Source organism: Sorex araneus, chromosome 4, assembly GCF_027595985.1.
Source record: "Sorex araneus isolate mSorAra2 chromosome 4, mSorAra2.pri, whole genome shotgun sequence".
NCBI lineage: Eukaryota > Metazoa > Chordata > Mammalia > Eulipotyphla > Soricidae > Sorex > Sorex araneus.
Genome location: NC_073305.1, coordinates 75,025,824 through 75,034,195, shown reverse-complemented (window position 1 = coordinate 75,034,195; position 8,372 = coordinate 75,025,824). Strand labels below are relative to the sequence as shown.

The following is an 8,372-nucleotide window of genomic DNA, read 5'->3' as shown; positions in this document are numbered from 1 at the left end:
GTTTCTAAAGCTGTGTCATGGGGTTTCCTTGTAAGTGAGAGTTCTCTGCTTGCGTGTTTTCAAGGGGTGGAGTGCTCACTGTACAGTGCTCTCTGATGTTCTTGTCAGACTTCGGTCCTGTTCATTGTCTCTCCAGCTCTCAGGGTTGCTGCTAGGCCAGTTCCTCTGCATTTTCAGGGCTGGCATAGAGTCACTGATTTTTCCTCATCTTGATGGATGACTTCCCGGAGAAACTCGTTGACCCATGAGTCCTCTGTCTGCTTTGCCTTGAATAGCCTGCTTCTGTTTTTATGATGGAGGCGTGTGTGGCAGCACTGGTTCTAAGTTTGACCAGTACAGGATAAGGGGACTCAGTCTTAACTCACTGCCCTGAACTCTGTGACCGGCCCCTCCAGCACTTGCCTCTCCTCTCCTTTATCCGAGCCCATCACCCTGGCACAGATTCACCTGGGCTGGCATAATGGTCTGTCTATACTTGGAACCTGGCACTTTAAGGCTCCTTGTGGAATGGATGACGTCACAGACAGGAGTCTTCCATGTGCACATTTATTTCCTAACGATGTCAAGTGGATCAGGCTTCTTATGGACATGGGTTTAATGGACAAAGTGATACTTCACCATCAAAGAGGGACACTGAAGACCCATTAGTGGCAGGGCGTGAGTGCCTCTCACTTCCAGTCCCTGTACTGTGACCCACAGGGCCACGCCAGCTTTGGGGGCTTTGTGGTTGTTTTTCACTCCCGCTCAACCATATCCAGTTGGTTCCTGGGGTCCGCTGTGCTCCCGAGATATTAGGAGGATGTAGAGCTTTTGTGGTTGCAGTGGGGGGAAATTTGTGCAGTACAGGGGTCTTGGGTGTGAGCGTGTGATCTTTGGGGGCATCTTCTCCTCCAGCTCTGCGATGGGGCACTGAGGCCTGGGTGCATAGCAGAGCATGGGAGGCTGTGGGTCTTAGGGTGCCGGACCTGCTGATGGCAGAATTCTTGACCATCCCAACCCTCTCAACCAGGGTTTGAGACGGAAGCTCTCCTGACGCTTTTGGTGTAGACATGCATATGTAAACTGCCAGATCTCTTTGAGGGGCAGCTCCTCAGCCCCCAGTGGCGAAGGACCCTGTTAAAGTTCGTATTTTTCTTTGGCATCCGCCATTAAGAATCCTGGGTGCCTGGTCCTAGCATGTGGCTGGGGGCTGTAAGTGAAAATTTACCTTCTATTTTAGTTTTTTTTTGGGGGGGGTCGGGCACACCTGTGGTTCCCCAGAGGTTACTCCAGGCTCTACCTTCAGAAATTGTTTCCATCAGTGATTCTGGTTTCAAGTGGGATGCCAAGGATTGATTGGTTTCACTAAGGGAAGCACTGTATTCTCTTTAATGTTTCTCCAATCTATTTTGATGTTTTTTCCTGATAAAGAATTTCTTTATTGAAATAAAAATTGAGAAGTATCTCTCAATTCTTCATAAGCTCCCTGACCCTGACAAGGTGACCCTGGCTGTTGGGGTAAATTTTGCTTGTAATGGGTTTACTTTTAAAGTAAGGTGTTATTTTTTATTTTATAATGTAGTTTACTGTATTTGATTACATAATATTCAAACACCAATCCCAGGTCATTGGGTTTTTTTGAGGAGGAGATTCTTATATAGGGATATATAGGGATCACTTCTGCTTTGTTGGAAAAAAAATTATTTTGAAAGGGACGGAGTGGCAGTAAAGCGGGGAAGACATTTACCTTGCACAAGGCCAACCCAGGTTCAATCCGTGGAATTCCAAACAGTCCCCCAAACCACAACGGGAGTCATCCCTGAGTGCCAAGTTCTAATAAGCCCTGAGTACTGCCTGTTGTGACCCAAACATCAAAACACACTCACACGGAGACATACACACTCATGATAATTTTGTGAGCAGAACGAGGATAAAGTTTTGTTCATGCTGAGTCCCTGTGGCTGCCCCCACGCAGAGCCACTTTGGGGGCTGTGGTTGCTGTGGGCAGCCCTGAAGCTCAGGCGTGCTTAATCAAAGGGGCTCCTTGCCTAGGAGGCAGCCCCTGGCTGGGCCCAAAAGGACCTTCCTTGGGATCCAGGGAGGAGTCCTGGATCTCAGGGCTGCAATATCCTCCTCTGTCCACGGAGCCCGTCACCCGTCTCCTGTCTCCTGGCTGCCCAAAAATCTGCCTACTTTACATCCTCAGGAGAGGAAGGAGCTACTGGCAGTGTCTCTCTGAGTTGGGGCTTGACTTGGTACCCCAGGTGCCTCCCACCACGACATCTCCAGGGTCAAGCAGGAACTTTCCAGATTAGGGCTAGAAGTTTGTCTTCTCTCTGCTCACCACTCTGATTTTCTCTCTGCTCACCACTCTGATTTCTCCTCCAGGTCTCTGTTTTGGAGGCTAATGCTGTTTCTTGGGAATAACAGGCAGGATAAGACCATGGTGAGGTATGGTCCAGGAGGTAGTTTGCATGTAATATTAGTGCATTTTATTCTTTTCACTGTCACTGTCATCCTGTTGCCCATCGATTTGGTCGAGCGGGCACCAGTAACGTCTCCATTGTGAGACTTGTTACTGTTTTTTGCATATAGATTATGCCACGGATAGCTTGCCAGGCTCTGCTGTGCAGGTGAGATACTCTTGATAGCTTGCCGGTCTCTCTGAGAGGGTTGGAGGAATCGAACTCAGGTTGGTCGTGTGCAAGGCAAACACCCTACTCGCTGCATTATCACTCTAGCTCTTATTCTTTTCATGAAAATATAAAGACTTTTGGCATATGCCATCTGTTCAGTCCCTCACTCTCCATTTTTCCTGGACCTGGTAACCCCTAGATATACTGATCACCTGACTGAAGGCATGAAACAAGAAAAAATTACATTCCTGCCAGAAACTAGGTGGTCAGGAGTCCTTGGAGCCTGGCCCTTTAAGGCCGTGAGCGAAGATGCAGTGACGTCACAGAAACCGGGCCACTTTGCTTCCCGGAAGTTCCAGTCCGGCCATTGTTGCCTTCTGAGGTGTAGAGAAGGCGCTGGCGTTGGGACGCTGGGGGTCAGGGGGCGTCCCAAGGGCCTTTTGTGTCACCAGCAGAGTGTTGCCGAGTGGGCAGTGGTTTGCCCAGTGACGGGGACGGCGGCTGTGGCCCCTCGCCCGGCACCGCGCCCCCCCTTTATTCACTGACTTCTGGGAGCAGCGGGAGTTTTCCTGAGGAGACTCTCTAGAGAGACGTGGAGGGGGGCGTCAGTCTCGGGAGGGCGCTGGCCCGGTCCCCGCCACCATACAGGGTCCCCCAGCACGGTCGGAGCGATCACCTCGAAATCTCCAAAGAAACCCGGGTGTGAGAAGCAGCGTGGGGCCGGGGAGGAACATGAGCTCTGGTGAGTGAGGTTGCTCAGAAAGTTCCAGAACAACCAAAATAACGGAACAAACAAGAGAGTCGTTTCTTTTTAAATTATTGTTCAGTGTGTTTCGGGCCACTCGCATGGTGCTGGGGGCGACTCCTGGCTTTGCTCAGCGATCCCTGCTGGGGTCAGGGTACACCAAGGGGTGTTGGGACACGAGTCCGGACGCGAGGCCCGCGCCCTCCCTGCTGACCTGTCGCTCAGGCCCCCATCCAAAGAGATAGTGTCAGAGCCAGAAGGAGCCTCAGCTTCCCCGGGGCATGTATGGTCGCATTAGGCATGTGTTAGCCCCTCACAGGCTGGGGGCAGGGGTCATGTGGGGAGTGTCCCTAGGACAGCCTGTTGCTGGCCGCCTTTCATTCCTGAGACTGAATCCAGAGTCATTAAGGGTCACAGACACCCTTTTCAAAGGTATCTGTGGAGGCGTTTTTTCTTTCTTTTCCTTTAAAAAAGTATTTGTTCAGGGCTAACTCCTGGCTCTGCACTCAGGGATCTGTCCTGGGGGTACTCAGGGGATCCTAGGGGCTGCTGGCTGCAGTCACAGTAGCATACAAGGCAAATGTCCTCTCAGTGTACTAGCCTCCTGCCCTGTGGAGGTAGGGGTTACCATTCCTCACTTTTGGGGGCTCAATCGTATCTGGTGGAGCTTTTTCACTTTCACATTTTCCCCACTCATTGGTAGGTTTTGGGGTCCCACAGGAAGCTGTAAGAGGATGCTGAGACTGGTGGCAGAGGGGGCACTGCATCAGGGCTGCGTAGGACCTCAGGGGTCATGCAACCTAGTGTGAAATCTTAGCAGGAGTAACATGCACACTTAACTGGGTGCCCTGAGCTCTCCCATAGTGCAGTATATGGTCACCGTTGGTTCCCTCGCCTTTATCGATTTATTTCAGTTAATTCATTTTTAGTAATTATTTTTAGTGTGGGACACACCTGGCTATACGTGGTTACTCCTGATAGTGCTCAGGGAAACATGCCAGTAGTCAAATCTGTTTTTTCTGTTTGCAAGAAAAGCACTTCTCCTGCTGTACTATGTCTACAACCCCTTTGCACAGAAAAAAATTTTATTTATTATTATTTTTTTTAATTGTAGATTTTGGTTCACAGCACTCAGTGATCAGTGCTTAGTCTAGGATCTGAGCTCAACATTGTTCCTGGCACTGCTCGGGGACCGTATCTGCTGTGGAGAATTGAATGTGGTTTCTCAGCTAGAAAGAAAAACAACCTATCAGCTGTACTGTCTCTGCTAACCCTATGTAATTTTTTATAAAGATTTTTGGCTTCATCTGTCAAGTGTCTCAGCACAGCCCTCCCCACTGTCCATCTCTCCCAGACCAGGTGTGTTAGGCAATGGTACAGCTAGTAGGGCACCTGGCTTGTGTGTAACTTGCCTCATCATTTCGTACGGTTCGATGAACACTGCTGGGTTTGGCACAAAACTCCTCCAGAGAAAAGTCACACTCCAGAATTTGTCATGACAATGAGCATTCTTTGAACATCTTTTTTGGGCTTTGTGAATATATCTCCTGCTTGTTTTTTTCCTTGATTTTATTTTTTTTGGATCAGACCTGGCTCTGCACTCAGGAATTACTCCTGTTGGTGCTTGGGAACCATATGGGGGGGATGCTGGTAATTGAACCCGGGTAGTCCACATGCAAGGCAAAAACCCTACCTGCTGTACTATCGATCCAGCCCCCTGCCTGTTCTCCTCTGGTTTTTCTTTTTGCTACTGACTTGGAGATGGACAGGGACTCTGCCCCTCTGTCCAGGTGTCTCTGAAGTTCCAGTCCAGCTCCTTCAAGCACGTGCTCTGCCCTTTGAGCTCCTCTTCCTGGTTCTACCTCACTACTAGGGCAGCACATGAGGTGGGGTTTTGGGCCACACTTGCCAGTGCTTGAGGGCTGCTCCCTGCTCTCTGCTCATAGTACCAGTGGACAGTGGGTACCAGAGCAGCCCCCTCTCCCTCCCCTTGCCAGGCTTCCAGTTGGCCAGCAACAGCTCCAGGCTGGTGTGCTCTCCCCTGCCCTCTGTTGATACATTTGTTGTAAGTTCTTGGATGTGAACATTCTGGAATATTTCAATGGTTAAACCCAGAACTATGGGTTCCCAAGCAGCGAGAAGGACAGACACTAACTTGATAATGCAAAAGCAGTAGGAGTTGTATTCCAGTGTACTGGGGTCAACTATCTCACCCACAGAGTGCTTTCTTAACAGCGAACCTGACTTCAGGCAGCAAGCAGTTTATATAGGGTTTGATTATATAAGCAGTACATGTCTTACTATTTCAGAAAAAAACTTAGCTAGTTATCCAACAAAGGTATTTTGACAAGTGTATAGCATAATAGTGGTCAGACAATAGGCAAACATAAGTTTCCAGTAATAGTTCTGTTTACATAACCTACTCATTCTTTTAGGGTTATCAAAAGAAATTTCTGGGCATTTTGACTAGGGGCATAGTGATTGTTTGAGCCCACTTGCTGGGCCTAGGAGCTTTCCCAGGTGGGTTCAGATTGGCTACTTTCATTGCTGGGTATCCAAGACTGATTTTGCTGATTTCTGCCACATTAACAGGGGTCAGTTTTGCCCTTCCACAACAAAACGCTGTTAGGAAGAAAAGGAGTTCGAGGCTCTGAGAAAAATTAAAGACTTTCACCATTAAGATTTATTTTGGGGTAAATGTAATCTTTCCCCTACATTTTCTTACGCAAAAATATCTATCAAGGGAGTAAAATCACATAGTCCATTAAAGCCTGGCCTGTTAGCTCTGAGTCCTGTCAGGTGTGGCCCGCAAAGAAAGACAAAGTAAAGAACTGACTCTTAAGAATATAAGGCTGGATTCCAAACCTTTGCTGTTGGAAGACAATTTCTTCTTTGCTTTTATTTATGTGTGTAAGGAGGGATGGGATTTGGGATTGCTGCCAGACCCAGAAGTGCTCCGGGATCACTCATTGGGGATTCAGGGTGTGAAGTTAAGTCTGCCACATGCATGGCAAGTGCCATACCCACTGGTTTTCTTTCTGGCGCCTGAAATCTTTGAAACTGCAGTCTGTGCTGCATACTGGCATCATGCTGGGAGCCCCAGGTACCAGCAGCCCTGCCATGGCCTCTAACAGCTGGACCTCATCTCTGTGCACCCCCACCCCCATCGTGCCAGTCTGTGTTCCTCCCACAAGGCTCATAGAATTTACATAGAATTTGAATTCCTGGGGTCAGAGATAGGCCAGGCGTGCAGTCCCTAGCCTTGCAAGCAGCCTGCCATGGGGCAATCTCTGGCACAATGCAGGGTCCCACAAGCACTATCATGAATAATCTCAAAGTTCTGCCACTTGTGGCCCTAAAACTCAAAACTTTGTCCTATAAAACTGGCTGTGGATTGGGGTGTTGACAGAATACAATTTTTTTCCATTTGCTTTTTCTGTTTGATGCTTATGGTATTCAGTGGGGTTCCGAGAACTGAACCCAGGTCAGCTGTATGTAAGGCCAACACCCTAGCAGTCTGTAGCTCCAGCCCATAAATTCATTCTTTGTTGGTTGGAGGCTCTGCTGGGCAATGCTAAGCAATTACTCCTGGCTCTGTGCTCATTGATCCCCTCATGCACAGCTTGGGAACCTCTGGGTGATGGGGAATAAACCTGGGTTGGCTGCGTGCCAGCAAGCACCCTGTGCTCTGTGCTATCTTTTTGGCCATCATAAAAATGCTTTTACTCTGGGTAAATTTTAAAAAGTTGTGAAATTAGATCTTCTTTTTCCTCATTAGAACGCAACTTACTCTTTCATTTGCGTGGTTTTGTTTGGGGGCCAATCAGCAGTGCTACAGGCTCACTCCTGAATGTGAGCTCAGGAATCACTGTTGCTGAGCTTGGGGAGACCCTATGAGGTGGCGGGAAATCAAACCAGAGTCAGCCATGTGCATGACAAATTCCCTCCCTGATATGTTGTCACTCTGCTCCCAGACCTAATTTTCATCTGTAGTACAAGATTTCTGTTTAGATATTATAGTATTTTCAGTTAGAGTGAACCCAAGGCACCTGAGGGATGGGACAGCAGCTCAGCTGCTCCTGTCTTCACCATGGGTAGCCCAGATGCCAACCCATTTCTGCATCCCCTGGATACGTAGGAGCATCTGACAGCGTCTCACCTGGGTGGGTCTGTGAGCATGTCCCGAAGGGTGATGCCAGTCAGGACAGTTCTGGCACCAGGCAGGGACTTCTGGTTAGGGCCCTGTGGTGGTTCCCTCTCTGATGCTCACAGATCTGATTTGTCATCCAGGTCTTTGGGCAGAGCTTCATGCTGATCCTCAGGAATTAGTCGTTGGAGACAGTGGTAACATGTCACCCTGCTGACCATCCCCAGGTAGTAGGAGAGTGACAAGATGACAGAACGCAATGACAGGCTTCCAGGGCCATCGGTCTCTTGAGTTGATTCTGGAAGGAGTCCTGGGATGTCCCTGTTTGTTTTGTTGAATTTGTATTTGGGGGCTGGAGCGATAGCACAGCAGTTGGGCATTCACCATTCACACGGCCGACACGAGTTCGATTCTTCCACCCCTCTTGGAGAGCCCGGCAAGCTACCGAGAGTATCGAGCCTGCGTGGCAGAGTCTGGCAAGCTACCCGTGCATATTGGATATGCCAAAAACAAACAATAAGTCTCTCAATGAGAGATGTTACTAGTGACTGGTGCCCGCTCGAACAAATTGATGATCAACGGGATGACAGTTACAGTGACAGTGACGGTGTTTGGAGGCCATACCCAGGGATGCTCAAGGAGTACTTGCAGCTCAGTGCTCAAGCATCCCCCATGCCAGGTCTTGGGAATCTTTTGATGTACCGGAAAAATAGGCTGATTTGTTCAGGTTTGTTTTCTGAGGTAAGGTGAGGTTAGGTGCGGTAAGTTGATTGGAGGGTCACACCCTATGATTTTCAAGGGTAAATTCTGGCTTAATAATCAACATTGGACCTGCAGTGCTTGGGGGACAAGATGGGAAAGTGGG

At 48.9% G+C, this 8,372-nt stretch overlaps 1 long non-coding RNA gene across 8 annotated transcripts in view; it reads left to right on the top strand.

The window, feature by feature from the left end:
* The first annotated feature begins 2,972 nt into the window (after positions 1 to 2,972).
* The window catches only part of LOC129404178 (uncharacterized), a 44,386-nt gene continuing 38,986 nt past the window's right edge, over positions 2,973 to 8,372 (top strand). For 3 of the 8 annotated variants that reach the window (XR_008629728.1, XR_008629729.1, XR_008629723.1), the window contains exon 1: positions 2,975 to 3,357. This is a non-coding gene — a long non-coding RNA (uncharacterized LOC129404178). Of the gene's footprint in view, positions 3,358 to 8,372 lie in introns of all 8 variants that reach the window. The other 5 variants (XR_008629726.1, XR_008629727.1, XR_008629722.1 and 2 more) reach the window with 3 other exon arrangements.